The sequence below is a fragment of the Scyliorhinus torazame genome, chromosome 14 (genome assembly GCF_047496885.1).
Source record: "Scyliorhinus torazame isolate Kashiwa2021f chromosome 14, sScyTor2.1, whole genome shotgun sequence".
Taxonomy (NCBI): Eukaryota; Metazoa; Chordata; class Chondrichthyes; order Carcharhiniformes; family Scyliorhinidae; genus Scyliorhinus; species Scyliorhinus torazame.
This window is the reverse complement of record NC_092720.1, coordinates 221,821,070-221,840,225: the sequence shown is the minus strand read 5'-3', so window position 1 is coordinate 221,840,225 and position 19,156 is coordinate 221,821,070.

The following is a 19,156-nucleotide window of genomic DNA, read 5'->3' as shown; positions in this document are numbered from 1 at the left end:
CATGGAGATGCTCAGCGCGCCATTGGAAAACCTCGCTGCTAGTGGAGATCCCATAAGGCACATGGAGGAAACGGTATCTGCTTACTGGAGACACGTTGTGAGTTGAGGATCCTTCACCCACTGGGATTTGCCAGAAGCTGCACTTTGCATTGGAGATACTGAAAACCTTGGCATAGGGCATGTCAGTGATAACCTGTTCCATTGTCTTCATGGGAAGATGAGATTTGAGCTGTATTCAGGTGGACTGGATCAATACAGATCCTAACAGTGCCATCTTCCTTTTGCACCAGCCTCCATTGCCGAAACCCATTCTGTGATCACAGCTATTGGAGTTTTTGACACCCAGTGTTGACATGGAATCCAGCTCCCCGATTACTTGCTGCTTTATCATTGGAGGAATTCTTCATGGCGCACAGGCCATGGGTGGGATCAAATCAGCCAGTCTTATGTGATATATTACGGGTAGATTCCCAATGGTGTCGCAGATGAAGAGGTCTTTATATTCCATCGCTTCTGGGCCTCATGCTGCAGGATGTGTAAATCTGGGCCAAGGTGGATTAACCCCAGTGTGATACTGTCCCAGAGGCCCAAAAGTGGCTTCAGGTTTTGGTCAACGGAATGAAACTGAAAACTGCCGTGTGAGCAGCGGAGGGTGACTACACCTTCTGTACCGCCATCACCAACAGTCTGTCCTGGTCCACTCACGTTGATGCAACAGTCAAGAAAGCCCAACAATGTCTCTATTTCCTATGGAAGCTAAAGAAATTCGGCATGTCTGCATCGACCCTCACAAACTTCCACAGATGTGCCATAGAGAGCATCCTATCTGGCTGCATTACAGCCTGGGATGGCAACTGCTCAGTCCAACATCGCAAGAAACTGCAGAGTGTGGTGAACTCAGCCCAACACATCACACAAGCTTGCCCCCCTCACATTGATTCTGTCTACACCTCCCGCTGCCTCAGGAAGGCAGGCAGCATTATCAGAGGCCCCTCCCACCCAGGCATTGCCTTCTTCCAGACCCTTCCATCAGGCAGAAGGTACAGAAGTCTGAAGACCCGCACATCCAGACATAGGAACAGCTTCTTCCCCACAGCTACTAGACTCCTCAACCACTCCCCCTCGGACTGATCTGTTCCCTGTACGAACACTATTCACGACACCTTATGCTGCTCTTGCTCATGTATTTGCTTTGTTTGGCCCCTTGTTCCGCACTGTAACCAATCACTGTTTGTCGATGTACCATTAGTCAATGTTCTCTGTCGATTATTCTTTTTGTCTACTGTGTACGTTCTGTGTACGTTCCCTCGACCGCAGAAAAATACTTTTCATTGTACTTCGGTACATGTGTCAATAAATCAAATCAATGAGGTCCACCTGAGTACTGGGATCTGGTGCAGCACATTGGTCAATTTCCACAGAATCGTTACAGCGCAGAAGGAGGTCATTCTGCCCATCGAATCTGCACTGACCCTCTGACAGAGCATCCTTCCTAGGCCCCTATCCCCATAGCCCCACCTAACCTTTGGACACGAAGGGACAATTTATCAAAGCCAATCCACCCAACCTTTTTTTAAATAAATTTAAAGTACCCAATTCATTATTTTTCCAATTAAGGGGCAATTTAGCGCGGCCAAACCACTTACCCTGCACATCTTTGGTTTGTGGGGGTGAGACTCAGGCAGATACGGGGAGAACGTGCAAACTCCCCACGGACAGGGTGCCGGGATTGAACCCTGGTCCTCAGAACCCGGGTGCTAACCACCGTGCCGCCCTGCAATCCACCTAACCTGCACATCTTTGGACTGCGGGAGGAAACCCGCAGACAAGGGGAGAACGTGCAAACTAAACACAGTCACTCAAGGCTTGATGTGGGGATGCCGGCGTTGGGCTGGGGTGGGCACAGTAAGAGGCCTGACACCAGGTTGCAGTCCAACAGGTTTGTTTCGAATCACTAGCCTTCGGAATGCAGCACCTTCATCAGAGTTTCCTAGCCACCGTGCGGCCCTGTATTGAAGTAGTATATCTACATGGTGGCAAGAGTTCGCAGAATGACACAGGAATTTTGCTGAATCGATCCACTTGTATTTGACATACGGACATACGCTGCAGCTTTAAAAATCCTAGCAAAGGAGTGCACGTTGGGCGGCGCGGTAGCACAGTGGTTAGCACTGCTGCTTCACAGCTCCATGGTCCCAGATTCGATTCCAGGCTTGGGTCACTGTCTGTGCGGAGTCTCCACGTCCTCCCTGTGTGTGCGTGGGTTTCCTCCGGGCGCTCCGGCTTCCTCCCACAGTCCAAAGAGGTGCAGTTTAGATGGATCAGCCGTGATAAATTGCCCCTTAGTGTCCAAAATGGTTAGGTGGGGTTACTGGGTTACGGGGATAGGGTGGAGTTGTGGATTTAAGTAGGGTGCTCTTTCCAAAGGGCCGGTGCAGCCCTGATGGGCCGAATGGCCTCCTTCAGCACTGTAAATTCTATGATTCTCACATTTACCGATGAGTTGGTGAGGGATCACATTGTCCGTGGGATCCATTGTGATGTTGCGCACAAACGCGAGGCAGGTTTAACCTTGGGATTCTGCAATCTGTCTGCTGAATGAGCAGTCAGAGAGAAGCAACTAAGTGTTCAGATGGGAATCCGAGGTTTTCACGGTACGGGGCGTGCCCTTTTCCAACGGCAGTGCCCGTTGCTCACAGAACTAGCATTCAGAACGTCATGTCTGACATTCGGTAAAAGCTGCAACAAGTGTGGCAGATGGAACCATCTCACGAAATGCTCAGATCCAGGGCCACAGCAGCCTGCCCATGCTGCCAACCACACCACCGTCCCTGAATTGGAGTGTAATCAGAATGACCAAGGCGCAGAGCCTCCAGAAACACTCTCCTGTGAGAGTGTCGACACCATTCCAGAGAAGGGCGAGATTGTCACCCAAACTCAAACTGACGATCGATACGGGAGCGAAGTGTAGCGTTCTGCCCGTGCAATTGTTGTGGCAAATGGACGGCAACGGTGGCACAGCGATTAGCACTGCTGTCTCACAGCGCCAGGGACCCGGATTCAATTCTGGCCTCGGGTGACTGTCTCTGTGCAGAGTTTGCACATCCTCCCCGTGTCTGCCTGGGTTTCCTCCGGGTGCTCCGGCTTCCTCCCAAAGATGTTAGGTTAGGTGGATTGGCCATGCTGAAATGACCCTCAGTATCCAAAGATGTGCAGGTTGATTGGGGTTACAGGGATAGGGTGGGGAGTGGGCCTGTGTAGGGTGCTCTTTCGGAGGGTCGGGGCAAGCTCGATGGGCCGAATGACCTCCTTCTCCACTGGAGGGATTCCATGATAACTGGCAATCAGATACTAATAAGAGATGTTTTTCAACACTCACTGAACAGCTCGTCCATGCTATCTCTGCCCACATTCCCAGAAACCCCTGCACCCCAATATGTGACTCCTTTCCTACACGCTGGGTCAGCATTTATTGCCCATCCGTAATTGCCCTTGAACTGAGTGCCTCGTTTGGCCATTTCAGGGGGTAGTTAAGAGTCGACCACATTGCTGAGGGTCTGGAATCACATGTAGGCCAGACCGGGTAAGGATGGCAGATTTCCTTCCGCTAAAGTCCCCGAAAGGACATTAGTGAACCAGATGAGGTTTTATTTTAACGACAATGGACGATCACACATCAGAATTATACAGAGCTGAGCCAGGACATGATTCAACCGTGCAACCAGTTGGTTAACCCTCTACGCTATGTACAACTGAGCTAGACAGATCAGGACGAGAGCAGCAGGCACCTGGGATCACCACCACCGAGAGGTTCCCCTCCAAGTCATTCCCCATCCTGGCTTGGCATCTCTGTTCTGAGATGTCTCCTTCGACCTCGGAGTCTCGGCGTGGAAATTGGTTAGCCGACAGACTGTAGACTTTGGTATCTGCTCAGCACTTCGCTCTTCAGCGTGGTTCCAACCTCTCTCTCTCTCTCTTTCGAAAGTCTAATTCATGAAAATCTCTCTATCTCAGCCTCAAAGATATTCAGCAATGGAGTAGCCGTGACCCAAATTCCAAGATTCACAGCCCTTTGAGTGGAGTAATTTCCCCTCTATCATTGCTAAGTCATCACTCTTTGTCTCTTAGGGCAGCACGGCGGTGCAGTGGTTAGCACTGCGGCCTCACGGCGCCGAGGTCCCAGGTTCGATTCTGGGTCACTGTCCGTGTGGAGTTTGCACATTCTCCACGTGTCTGCGTGGGTTTCGCCCCCACAACCCAAAAGATGGACAGTGTAGGTGGATTGGCCACGCTAAATTGCACCTTAATTGGAAAAAAATGAATTGGGTGCTCTAAATTAAAAAAAACCCTCTTTGTCTCTTTATTTTCCTTTCTGGGACTATTTCCTCCGTAGAATGCTGTACGTTCTCTTCCACGTCTTTCTGTTTTCCTCCGATGCTTTCGTTCTGATCCCTCGATCCGGAGACATTCTTGCGTTAAGAGTGAATGCCCCTCTGATGTCATAACTTCATAAGATATAGGAGTAGAATTGAATTAGGCCATTCGGCCCATCGAGTCTGCTCCGCCATTCGATCATGGCTGCTATGTTCCTCATCTGCTACCTACAATGTTACAGACCAAGGGCTGGATTGCGAAATCACCCAGAACATCTCATCCAGAGAACACGTCCTAGTTGTGAGAGTCGGCAATTTAGCCTCCCGAGCCTAACACCCTCAATGTGATCATGGCTGATCCCATCCTGGCCTCAACTCCACCGTCCTGCCCGTTCTCCATAACCCTGCAACCCATTCCCAATTAAAAATCTGTCTAACTCCTCCTTAAATTTACTCAATGTCCCAGCATCCACCACACTCTGGGATGGCGAATTCCACAGATTCACAACTCTTTGGGAGAAAGAGTTTTTCCTTAAATCGGTTTTTAATTTGCTATCTCACCTCTCGTTGTAGAATGCCTCACAAGAGGAAACATCAGATCTACTTTAATAATACCTTTTATCATCTTGTATACCTCAATTAGATCTCCCTCATTCTTTTAAACTCCAGAGACTATAGTGTCAGGTGAGGGTACCTTTAAGACATGGATGTTTAAGCAATGTACCTTTCAGAAAACTGTGATGTCAGAGAGTGGGTGGAGCTGGGCTTTAGGTCAGCCATTTTGGCAGGTTTTTAGTTTCAGTTTAGAAAGCAGTGTGTGTGAATCTGTTTCCAGAGAGCTGCAAGTTTTGAAAAGAGCTGGGTGTGTGTCTGGGTTTAGCAGTGAGCTGGATTTGCTGTGATGTCTGCCATAAAAGACATCTGGATCATTTGGGTGATTTAAACTCATAATTCATAGATTATCATAGAATTTACAGTGCAGAAGGAGGCCATTCGGCCCATCGAGTCTGCACCGGCTCTTGGAAAGAGCACCCTACTCAAGGTCAACACCTCCACCGTATCTCCATAACCCCACCCAACACTAAGGGCAATTTTGGACACGAAGGGCAATTTATCATGGCCAATCCACCTAACCTGCACATCTTTGGACTGTGGGAGGAAACCGGAGCACCCGGAGGAAACCCACGCACACACGGGGAGGATGTGCCGACTCCACACAGACAGTGACCCAAGCCGGAATCGAACCTGGGACCCTGGAGCTGTGAAGCAATTGTGCTATCCACAATGCTACCGTGCTGCCCAGAATAAATAATAGCTTATTGTCACAAGTAGGCTTCAATGAAGTTACTGTGAAAAGCCCCTAGTCACCACATTTCAGCGCCTTTTCGGGGAGGCCGGTACAGGAATTGAACCCACGCTGTTGCCTTGTTCTGCATTACAAGCCAGCTGTTTAGCCATTGTGCTAAACCAGCCACTGTTGTAAAACCTTTAACCTGATGTGATTTTGTTTAAAGGTGTTAAGTCTCTTGGAAGTTTGAAGGAACATTTTTTTAAAAATATATATTTTAGTCAAGATTTTTGGCCAAACATAACAGTACGTAGTGTTTCTTTTACACAATAATAAAGCAATATAAATAACAATGGCCAGCTTTAAACAAATAAATAAATAATATATGAACAAAAACAAAACTGAATGGCAACTGCCTTGTCCAAAATAAATACTCTCCAAAAATACAATCCAACAGTCCAATATACAATTACCTATAACAAATACCTATACATATACAATAACATCCCTGAGAGTCCGTCCGATTCCTCCCCCCCCCTCCCCCCTGGGTTGCTGCTGTTGTCTACTTCTTTGCCATTCCCTCTATCTTTCTGTCAGGTAATCGACGAACGGTTGCCACCGCCTGGTGAACCCCTGAGCCGAACCCCTTAACACGAACTTAATCCGTTCCAACTTTATAAACCCTGCCATGTTGTTTATCCAGGTCTCCACCCCCGGGGGCTTGGCTTCTTTCCACATTAACAATATCCTGCGCCGGGCTACTAGGGACGTAAAGGCCAACACGTCAGCCTCTCTCGCCTCCTGCACTCCCGGCTCTTCTGCAACCCCAAATATAGCCAACCCCCAGCTTGGTTCGACCCGGACCCCCACCACCTTCGAAAGCACCTTTGCCACCCCACCCAGAACCCCTGTAGTGCCGGGCATGACCAGAACATGTGGGTGTGATTCGCTGGGCCTCTTGAGCATCTCGCACACCTATCCTCTACCCCAAAAAATTTACTGAGCCGTGCTCCAGTCATATGCGCCCTGTGTAACACCTTAAATTGTATCAGGCTTAGCCTGGCACACGAGGACAATGAGTTTACCCTACGTAGGGCATCAGCCCACAGCCCCTCCTCAATCTCCTCCCCCAGCTCCCCTTCCCACTTCCCTTTCAGCTCATCCACCATGATCTCCCCCTCGTCCCTCATTTCCCTGTATATGTCCGACACCTTACCATCCCCCACCCATGTCTCTGAGATTACTCTATCCTGCACCTCCTGCGTCGGGAGCTGCGGGAATTCCCTCACCTGTTGCCTCGCAAAAGCCCTCAATTGCATGTACCGAAATGCATTCCCTTGGGGCAACCCATATTTTTCCGTCAGCGCTCCCAGACTCGCACACGTCCCATCTACAAACAGATCTCTCAGTTGTACTACCCCAGCTCTTTGCCATGCTCCAAATCCCCCATCCATTCTCCCCGGAACGAACCTATGATTGTTTCTTATCGGGGACCGCACCGAAGCTCCCGTCCTTCCCCTATGCCGTCTCCACTGCCCCCAAATTTTCAATGTAGCCACCACCACCGGGCTTGTGGTGTATTTCTTTGGTGAGAATGGCAACGGTGCCGTCACCATTGCTTGTAGGCTAGTCTCCCTGCAGGACGCCCTCTCCAATCTCTTCCACGCCGCTCCCTCCCCTTCTCCCATCCACTTACACACCATTGAAATATTGGCGGCCCAGTAGTACTCACTTAGGCTCGGTAGTGCCAGCCCCCCCCCTGTCCCTACTACGCTGCAAGAATCCTCTCCTCACTCTCGGGGTCTTCCCAGCCCACACAAAACTCATAATACTCTTCTCGATTCTTTTGAAAAAAGCCTTTGTGATCACCACCGGGAGGCACTGAAACACAAAAAGGAATCTCGGGAGGACCACCATTTTAACCGCCTGCGCCCTACCTGCCAATGACAGGGACACCGTGTCCCATCTCTTAAAGTCCTCCTCCATCTGTTCTACCAACCGCGTTAAATTAAGCCTGTGTAATGTACCCCAATTCTTGGCTATCTGGATCCCCAAGTACCGGAAGTCCCTTGTTACCTTCCTCAACGGTAAATCCTCTATTTCTCTGCTCTGCTCCCCTGGATGCACCACAAACAACTCACTTTTCCCCATGTTCAGTTTATACCCTGAGAAATCTCCAAACTCCCCAAGTATCCGCATTATCTCTGGCATCCCCTCCGCCGGGTCCGCCACATATAGCAACAAATCATCCGCATACAGAGATACCCGGTGTTCTTCTCCCCTGAGTACTCCCCTCCACTTCCTGGAACCCCTCAATGCTATGGCCAGGGGTTCAATCGCCAGAGCAAACAATAACGGGGACAGAGGACATCCCTGCCTCATCCCTCTATGGAGCCGAAAATAGTCAGACCCCTGTCCATTCGTGACCACACTCGCCATCGGGGCCCTAGACAGCAACTGTACCCACCTGATATACCCTTCCCCAAAACCAAATCTCCTCAGCACCTCCCACAAATAATCTCACTCCACTCTATCAAATGCTTTCTCGGCATCCATCGCCACCACTATCTCCGCTTCCCCCTATGGTGGGGGCATCATCATTACCCCTTGCAGCCTCCGTATATTTGTATTCAGCTGTCTCCCCTTCACAAACCCAGTTTGGTCCTCATGAATCACCCCCGGGACACAATCCTCTATCCTCATTGCCATTACCTTGGCCAGAATCTTAGCGTCCACATTCAGGAGGGAAATGGGCCTATAGGACCCGCATTGCAGCGGGTCTTTTTCCTTCTTCAGGAGGAGCGATATCGTTGCCTCTGACATAGTCGGGGGCAGCTGCCCCCTTTCCCTCGCCTCATTAAAGGTTCTCATCAGTAGCGGGGCCAGCAAGTCCATATATTTCCTATAGAATTCAACTGGGAATCCGTCTGGTCCCGGGGCCTTCCCCGCCTGCATACTCCCAATCCCTTTCACCACTTCCTCCGTCTCAACCTGTGCTCCCAGTCCCACCCTCTCCTGCTCCTCCACCTTAGGAAATTCCAGCTGATCCAGAAAGCACATCATTCTCTCCTTCCCATCCGGGGGCTGAGCTTCATTTAATCTTTCGTAAAATGCCTTGAACACTCCATTCACTCTCTCCACTCCCCGCTCCATCTCTGCCTCCTCATCTCTCACCCCCCCCTATCTCCCTCGCTGCTCCCCTTTTCCTCAGTTGGTGGGCCAGCAACCTGCTCGCCTTCTCCCCGTATTCGTACTGTACACCCTGTGCCTTCCTCCATTGTGCCTCTGCATTACCCGTAGTCAACAAGTCAAATTCTACATGTAGCCTTTGCCTTTCCCTGTACCGTCCCTCCTCCGGTGCCTCCGCATATTGTCTGTCCACCCTCAGAAGTTCTTTCAATAACCGCTCCCTTTCCCTACCCTCCTGCTTTCCTTTATGTGCCCTAATAGATATCAGCTCCCCTCTAACCACTGCCTTCAGCGCCTCCCAGACCACTCCCACCTGTACCTCCCCATTATCATTGAGTTCCAAGTACCTTTCAATACACCCCCTCACCCTTAAGCACACTCCCTCATCTGCCAATAATCCCATGTCCATTCTCCAGGGTGGACGCTGTTGTTTTTCTTCCCCTATCTCCAGGTCCACCCAATGTGGAGCATGATCCGAAATGGCTATAGCCGTGTACTCCGTCCCCGTCACCTTTGGGATCAGTGCCCTTCCCAGAACAAAAAAGTCTATCCGTGAATAAACTTTGTGGACATAGGAGAAAAACGAAAACTCCTTACTCCTAGGTCTACTAAATCTCCAGGGATCTACTCCTCCCATCTGCTCCATAAAGTCCTTAAGCACCCTAGCTGCAGCCGGCCTCCTTCCGGTCCTGGACCTCGATCTGTCCAGCCCTGGGTCCAGCACCGTATTAAAATCTCCACCCATTATCAACTTCCCCACTTCTAGGTCCGGGATTCGTCCTAACATACGCCTCATAAAGTTGGCATCATCCCAGTTCGGGGCATACACGTTCACTAATACCACCCCCTCCCCTTGCAATTTGCCACTCACCATCACGTATCTGCCCCCACTATCCGCCACTATAGTCTTTGCCTCAAACATTACCCGCTTCCCCACTAGTATGGCCACCCCCCTGTTTTTTGCGTCGAGCCCCGAATGAAACACCTGCCCCACCCATCCTTTGCGTAGTCTGACCTGGTCTGTCAGCTTCAGATGCGTCTCCTGAAGCATAACCACATCTGCCTTAAGTTTCTTTAGGTGTGCGAGTACCCGTGCCCTATTAATCGGCCCATTCAGCCCTCTCGCATTCCACGTGATCAACCAGGTTGGGGGGCTCTTTACCCCCCCCCCCTTGACGACTAGCCATCTCCTTTTCCAATCCAGCTCCTCACCCAGTTCCCACGTAGCCGTATCTCCCCCAAGCGGCGCCCCCCCGCCCCGACCACCCCCTCCCCATACCAGCTCCCCCTTCTCCCCAGCAGCAGCAACCCAGTTAACCCCCCCCCCCCGCTAGATCCCAAACTAGCGTAATTGCACCCCCCATGTTGCTCCCAGAAGTCAGCAAACTCTGGCCGACCTCGGCTTCCCCCCGTGACCTCGGCTCACATTGTGCAAGGCCCCCTCCTTCCTGCTTCCCTGTTCCCGCCGTGATTACCATAGCGCGGGAACAAAGCCCGCGCTTCCCTTTTGGCCCCGCCCCCAATGGCCAGCGCCCTCAGCTCCTCATCCTCCCTCCCCCACGACATGGGGAAGAGCGAAAAGTTACAGGGTCGCAGGATTAACAACTTGGGAAGTCATCTCTTCCCTCTTTCCCCCCCCCTTCATCCCACATATTCACCCCCCCCACTTTGTCCCAAACATTCTTTTTATGCCCCGCTCACTCCAGTTTCTCCTCGACAATAAATGTCCACGCCTCATCTGCCGTTTCGAAGTGGTGGTGTTTCCCTTGATGTGTGACCCACAGTCTTGCCGGTTGCAGCGTTCCAAATTTAATCTTCCGTTTGTGCAGCACCGCCTTGGCCCGATTAAAGCTTGCCCTCCTTCTCGCACTCCAATCTTGATATACGCGGATCACCGCGTTCTCCCACCTACTGCTCCGAGTTTTCTTTGCCCATCTGAGGACCATCTCTCTGTCCTTATATCGGAGACATCTCACCACTATGGCTCGAGGAATTTCTCCAGCCCTCGGTCTTCGCGCCATAACTCGATATGCTCCCTCCACCTCCAGCGGACCCGTCGGGGCCTCCGATCCCATTAACGAGTGCAGCATCGTGCTCACATATGCCCTGACATCCGCCCCTTCTACACCTTCGGGAAGACCAAGAATCCTTAAATTCTTCCTCCTCGCATTATTCTCCAGCACCTCCAGCCTTTCCACACACCTTTTGTGTTGTGCCTCGTGCATCTCCGTTTTCACCACCAAGCCCTGTATGTCGTCCTCATTCTCAGCAGCCTTTGCCTTCACGTCCCGAAGCTCCTGTTCCTGGGTCTTTTGCTCCTCCTTTAGCCCCTCAATCGCTTGTAATATCGGGGCCAACAGCTCCTTCTTCATCTCTTTTTTGAGTTCTTCCACGCAACGCCGCAGGAACTCTTGTTGGTCAGGGCCCCACATTAAACTGCCTCCTTCCGACGCCATCTTGCTTTGTGCCTGCCTTCCTGGCCGCTGCTCTAGAGGATCCAACGCAATCCGGCCACCTTCCTCTCTTTTTTCCATCTGTGTCCAGAGGGGATTCCCTTCTGGATTACAGCACAATGTTTTTTGCCGTTAAAATTGCCGTTGGGGCTCCTATCAAGAGCCCAAAAGTCCGTTCCACCGGGAGCTGCCGAAACGTGCAACCTAGCTGGTCATCGCCGCACCCGGAAGACTTGAAGGAACATTTTAAGGAATTATTTACTGTTGCAATATTTTCTGAGTTATCTTTGAAGTAAGGGGTGTTAAGAGATCCAATGTTTATTTAAGCTGTTAAGTTGAGTTCATGGAATAAACAGTGTTTTGTGTTTAAAAACCCACGTGTCCATAATTGTAATCCCACACCTAGGGAACAAGCCGTGTGCTTGGAAAAGCAACAAATCCATTAAAGGGGGAGGTTGGTTGAACTCCATGATACATTTTGGGGTTCTAAAAACGCCTCGCTCATAACAATAGGCCGAAACTGTTCAATCTCTCTTCATACGACAAATCCCTCATTCTTCAGCATGTCAAGGTCTAAATGGTCGCACATCTTTTTCTCTTTTGGTATTTTAAGTTTCATCTGAATTCCTGCTGAAGGAGACAGATCTGAATTAATATGCAGGCCGGGACACATCTGAATGCTCGTTATACTTGCAAAAACATTGTTTCCCAGTCACATTATCTATTTGATTTCTATACCGATCACTTGGACTTCACTGCATTGATTGCTCAAAGAAGATGTTTGTCACTGTCAGATAATGTTCTTGACAAAATTGCATCAGTCTCTCTCCTCTTGATCCAAGACCATATTGACTGACATATTCCTGATGATCCTTCACCGATTTCAGTAATTACCACATCAGTTGATTTGGAATAGAATAAAATAGAATCGCTTCGAGTCTGCACCGAAAATGCACTCTACCTAGGCCCACTCCCCCACCCTATCCTCATAACCCCACCTTTTGGACTGTGGGAGGAAACCGGAGCACCCAGGGGAAACCCACGCAGACACGGGGAGAACGTGCAGACTCCGCACAGTCACCCAAGGTGGGAATTGAACCCGGGATCCTGCCGCTGTGAGGCAGCAGCGCTAACCACTGTGCCACCCTAAAATTAAATCATAACACTTCAGGAGATCACCGTAAAATGCCTCAATTTGCTGCTCACTGATTTTTTTGTCAGGGCTTGAAGGCAATCCTTCGATCCTAATCATGATCACTCTGTCCGAGATTTGTCGGTAACTTTGAAGTGGTCTCTTGTACTTTATATTTGCTGGGATTACGACACCATTCCCATGCTTCTCACCTCCTGAGAAGTGAAGCACATAATTCCTCTCCTCCATCTGACCAGATCCTAACCACCATCATCAAGATCCTGGAGGTTCGCCATTGGCCAGAAACTGAGACTAGCCAAATAAATACTACAACAGCAGGTCACAGGCTGAGAATCCTGCGGTGAGTAATGCACCTCCTGGGTCGCACGGTGGTGCAGTGGTTAGCACTACTGCCTCAGGGCGCCAAGGACCCGGGTTTGATCCCAGCCCCGGGTCACTGTCCATGTGGAGTTTGCAAATTCTCCCCGTGACCGCATGGGTCTCACCCACATAACCCAAAGATGTGCAGGGTAGGTGGATTGGCCACGTTAAATTGCCCCCTAATTGGAAAATAATGAATTGGGTACTCTAAATTTTTTTTTTTTAAATGCATCTCCTGACCCCCCAAAAGCTTGTCCACCGTCTACAAGGCACAAGTCAGGAGTGAGATGGAATACTCTCCACTTGCCTGGATGAGCTCAGCTCCAACAACACTCAAGAAGCTCGACACCATCCAGGACAAAGCAGCCCCGCTTGACTGGCACCCCACCCACAAATATTTGGTCAGCACGGTAGCACAGTGGTTAACACAGTTGCTTCACAGCTCCAGGGTCCCACGTTCGATTCCTGGCTTGGGTCACTGTCTCAACGGAGTCTGAACGTTCTCCCCGTGTGTGCGTGGGTTTCCCCCGGGTGCTCCGGTTTCCTCCCACATTCCAAAGATGTGCAGGTTAGGTGGATTGGCCTTGCTAAATTGCCCGAAGTGTCCAAAACGGTTAGGTGGGTTGCTGGGTTATGGGGATGGGGTGGAGGTGTAGGCTTGGCAGGGTGCTCTTTCCAAAGGCCGGTGCAGACTTGATGGGCCAAATGGCCTCCTTCTGCACTGTATGTTCTATGATTCTATGATTCACTCCCTCCACCTCCGATGGACAGTGTCAGCCGTGTGCACCATCGACAAGATTCACTGCAAGAACTCACCGAGGTTCCTCAGGCAGCACCTTCCAGACCCACGGCCACCACCATCTAGAAGGACAAGAGCAGCAGATACCTGGGATCACCCCCACCTGGAGGTTCCCCTCCAAGTCACTCCCCATCCTGACTGAGAAATATATCGGCCGTTCCTTCAGTGTCGCCGGGTCCAAATCCTGGAGCACCCTCCCTAACAGCACGGTGGGTGTACCTACACCTCAGGGACTGCAGCGGCTTCAAGACAGCAGCTCAACACCACCTTGTCAAGGGGCAATTAGGGATGGACAATAAATTAGGTTAGGCCCACATAGCATACATGAATTTTAAAAATCTTACTTCAGCAAGTTTTAGGGCAGGGCCTACACATTTCCTGCATCCAATTACCAAGCAGTCCTGTCTGATAGAAGGTCTGTATATTCCCTGTTCCTATTCTCAATGAAGTACCTCTTCCATTGAGTGGAATGGATTGAGAAGCTGACATTGCTTCTGAGTTTAGGTCAACTTTGTCATGAATTTGTTTACAACAGAATTGGCTGTAGGGGCCTCAACCATTTCTGCATCTCCTATTTTTGACCGTGACTAACTGTGGGCGTTTTACCGTGTGAGGCTCCAGACTCTTGCTGGGTGACTGCCCTATTGCCTTACTAAGCCCCATAACTGTGTCCTTGGGTGTGTCGTACACCTTACTGGTCTCTGCCTTCTGAGCCAGTGACTTATTAGCTTGTAGAACTCTTCCGCCTCCTCAGCTGTTCCCAACCTTCGTGGCACATTCGGAGGGGCGACGTCCACACACCACGCCAGCTGAAGCTAATCAACTCTGCAATTAGTTTTGCATGACTGCAGACTCGAGACCTCGGGTTATGGCCGCTGACATGCACAACCGGCTACTTAGAGTCATAACTGAGAGTCAGAGAATGGTTGGACACTGGTTTTCTCTACCCGCGCCCGTTTCTAAAAGGTGTGCAGGAGCAGAGGGACCGGGTGGCGGTGTGTATAGATCATTGAAGGTGGCGGGACAGGTGGAGAGTGCAGTTAATAAAGTACAGAGTATTCTGGGCTTTCTTAATAGGAGCACAGAGTACAAGAGCCAGGAGGTCCTGGAATGTGTGGCCTGGAAGTGAGGTGGAGGCAGGTTCAATCGAGATATTCAATTCGATGATTATTTGAATGGACCTCAGGACATTCCAAATCACTTTACAAGCCAATATTATGTTTGAAAGGTTGTCACCGCAGCAATGGCTGAAAATGTGGGAACCAATTTATGGACACAGCAATGTGATAATGACCAGATAGCCTCGGGGTTTTTTGTAGCTGATGCTATTTAAAGGGACCTTTCTGAAGAGATTGACAAATTAAAGGTGACCAGATGGGGTATGCGAATGTGTGATGGAAATAACAATGTAACATTGACAACAGTCAGTACTGTGTCAGAAGGACATCACGGTGGCACAGTGGTTTGTACCAGGGACCCTGGTTCAATTCCCACCTTGGGTGAATGTGTGTGTGTGGAGCTTGCACATTCTCCCTGTGTCTGCGTTGGTTTCTTCCGGGTGCTCCGATTTCCTCCCACCGGCTAAAGATGTGCAGGTTAGGTGGATTGGCCCTGATAAATTGCACCTTAGTGACCAAAGATGTGCAGGTCAGGTGGACTGGCCATGCTAAATTCAGGTGTGCAGGTTAGGCGGGGTTACGGGGATATGGCGGGGGAGTGGGCCTAGGTAGGGTGCTCTTTCAGCGAGTCATGCAGACTCGATGGGCTGAATGGCCTCCTTCTGCACTGGAGGAATTCTATGGTTCTGACTAAAAACAGAAACTGCCGTAAATACTCAGCAGGTCAGGCAGCATCTGTGGAGGGAGGAAAAAACAGAGTTAATGTTTTGAGTCTGTTATGGATGTTCTTCAGGCAGGCAGGCGAAAGAGGAATGGTATAACAAGAGGAATGGTACAACAAATATTGACTGGAAAAGATATAGTTTGAGTACATTAGATGGGTCGTTTTTGTACAATGTGTGCAGGAGGGTTTCCTGACACAATATGTTGACAGGCCAACAAGAGGAGAGGCCACATTGGATTTGGTTTTGGGTAATGAACCAGGCCAGGTGTTAGATTTGGAGGTAGGTGAGCACTTTGGGGACAGTGACCACAATTCGGTGACGTTTACATTAGAAAGATGGAAAGGGATAAGTATACACCGCAGGGCAAGAGTGATAGCTGGGGGAAGGGCAATTATGATGCCATTAGACATGACTTGGGGGGGATAGGTTGGAGAAGTAGGCTGCAAGTATTGGGCACACTGGGTAAGTGGAGCTTGTTCAAGGATCAGCTACTGCGTGTTCTTGATAAGTATGTACCGGTCAGGCAGGGAGGAAGGCGTCAAGCGAGGGAACCGTGGTTTACCAAAGAAGTGGAATCTCTTGTTAAGAGGAAGAAGGAGGACTATGTGAAGATGAAGTGTGAAGTTTCGGTTGGGGCGATGGATAGTTACAAGGTAGCGAGGAAGGATCTAAAGAGAGAGCTAAGACGAGCAAGGAGGGGACATGAGAAGTATTTGGCAGGTAGGATCAAGGAAAACCCAAAAACTTTCTATAGGTATGTCAGGAATAAGCGAATGACTAGGGAAAGAGTAGGACCAGTCAAGGACAGGGATGGAAAGTTGTGTGTGGAGTCTGAAGTGATAGGCTAGATACTAAATGAATATTTTTCGTCAGTATTCACTCAGGAAAAAGATAATGTTGTGGAGGAGAATGCTGAGACCCAGGCTGATAGAATAGATGGCATTGAGGTACATAGGGAAAAGGTGTTGGCAATTCTGGACAGGCTGAAAATAGATAAGTCCCCGGGTCCTGATGGGATTTATCCTAGGATTCTCTGGGAGGCCAGGGAAGAGATTGCTGGACCTTTGGCTTTGATTTTTATGTCATCATTGGCTACAAGAATAGTGCCAGAGGACTGGAGGATAGCAAATGTGGTCCCTTTGTTCAAAAAGGGGAGCAGAGACAACCCCGGCAACTATAGACCGGTGAGCCTCACGTCTGTAGTGGGTAAAGTCTTGGAGGGGATTATAAGAGACAAGATTTATAATCATCTAGATAGGAATAATATGATCAGGGATAGTCAGCATGGCTTTGTGAAGGGTAGGTCATGCCTCACAAACCTTATCGAGTTCTTTGAGGTGGTGACTGAACAGGTAGACGAGGGTAGAGCAGTTGATGTGGTGTATATGGATTTCAGCAAAGCGTTCGATAAGGTTCCCCACGGTAGGCTATTGCAGAAAATACGGAGGCTGGGGATTGAGGGTGATTTAGAGATGTGGATCAGAAATTGGCTAGCTGAAAGAAGACAGAGGGTGGTGGTTGATGGGAAATGTTCAGAATGGAGTTCAGTTACAAGTGGAGTACCACAAGGATCTGTTCTGGGGCCGTTGCTGTTTGTCATTTTTATCAATGACCTAGAGGAAGGCGCAGAAGGGTGGGTGAGTAAATTTGCAGACGATACTAAAGTCGGTGGTGTTGTCGATAGTGTGGAAGGATGTAGCAGGTTACAGAGGCATATAGATAAGCTGCAGAGCTGGGCTGAGAGGTGGCAAATGGAGTTTAATGTAGAGAAGTGTGAGGTGATTCACTTTGGAAGGAATAACAGGAATGCGGAATATTTGGCTAATGGTAAAGTTCTTGGAAGTGTGGATGAGCAGAGGGATCTAGGTGTCCATGTACATAGATCCCTGAAAGTTGCCACCCAGGTTGATGGGGTCGTGAAGAAGGCCTATGGAGTGTTGGTAGAGGGATTGAGTTCCGGAGTCAGGAGGTCATGTTGCAGCTGTACAGAACTCTAGTACGGCCGCATTTGGAGTATTGCGTACAGTTCTGGTCACCGCATTATAGGAAGGACGTGGAGGCTTTGGAGCGGGTGCAGAGGAGATTTACCAGGATGTTGCCTGGTATGGAGGGAAAATCTTATGAGGAAAGGCTGATGGACTTGAGGTTGTTTTCGTTGGAGAGAAGAAGGTTAAGAGGAGACTTAATAGAGGCATACAAAATGATCAGGGGATGAGATAGGGTGGACAGTGAGATACTTCTCCCGCGGATGGAAATGGCTGGCACGAGGGGACATAGCTTGAAACTGAGGGGTAATAGATATAGGACAGAGGTCAGAGGTAGGTTCTTTACGCAAAGAGTAGTGAGGCCGCGGAATGCCCTACCTGCTACAGTAGTGAACTCGCCAACATTGAGGGCATTTAAAAGTTTATTGGATAAACATATGGATGATAATGGCATAGTGTAGGTTAGATGGCTTTTATTTCGGTGCAACATCGTGGGCCGAAGGGCCTGTACTGCGCTGTATCGTTCTCTGTTCTCTGTTCTTTGACCTTTACACAATACCTAGAAAGTGACCTCTACACGACACCTAGAAAGTGACCTCTACACAACACCTAGAAAGTGACCTCGGCACACCTAGAAAGTGACCTCTACACGACACCTAGAAAGTGACCTCTACACACCTAGAAAGTGACCTCTACACGACACCTGGAAAGTGACCTCTACAAACCTAGAAAGTGACCTCTATACAACACCTAGAAAGTGACCTCTACGCAACACCTAGAAAGTGACCCCCACACACCTAGAAAGTGACCTCTACACACCTAGAAAGTGACCCCCACACACCTAGAAAGTGACCTCTACACAACACCTAGAAAGTGACCTCTACATACCTAGAAAGTGACCTCTACACACCTAGAAAGTGACCTCTACACAACACCTAGGAAGTGACCTCTACACAACACCTAGAAAGTGACCCCACACACCTAGAAAGTGACCTCTACACAACACCTAGAAAGTGACCTCTACACACCTAGAAAGTGACCTCTACACGACACCTAGAAAGTGACCTCTACACACCTAGAAAGTGACCTATACACAACACCTAGGAAGTGACCTCTACACAACACCTAGAAAGTGACCCCACACACCTAGAAAGTGACCTCTACACAACACCTAGAAAGTGACCTCTACACACCTAGAAAGTGACCTCTACACGACACCTAGAAAGTGACCTCTACAAACCTAGAAAGTGACCTCTACACAACACCTAGAAAGTGACCTCTACGCAACACCTAGAAAGTGACCCCCACACACCTAGAAAGTGACCTCTACACACCTAGAAAGTGACCTCTACACAACACCTAGAAAGTGACCTCTACACACCTAGAAAGTGACCTCTACACACTTAGAAAGTGACCCCCACACACCTAGAAAGTGACCTCTACACACCTAGAAAGTGACCCCCACACACCTAGAAAGTGACCTCTACACAACACCTAGAAAGTGACCTCTACACACCTAGAAAGTGACCTCTACACACCTAGAAAGTGACCTCTACACAACACCTAGGAAGTGACCTCTACACAACACCTAGAAAGTGACCCCACACACCTAGAAAGTGACCTCTACACAACACCTAGAAAGTGACCCCCACACACCTAGAAAGTGACCTCTACACAACACCTAGGAAGTGACCTCTACACAACACCTAGAAA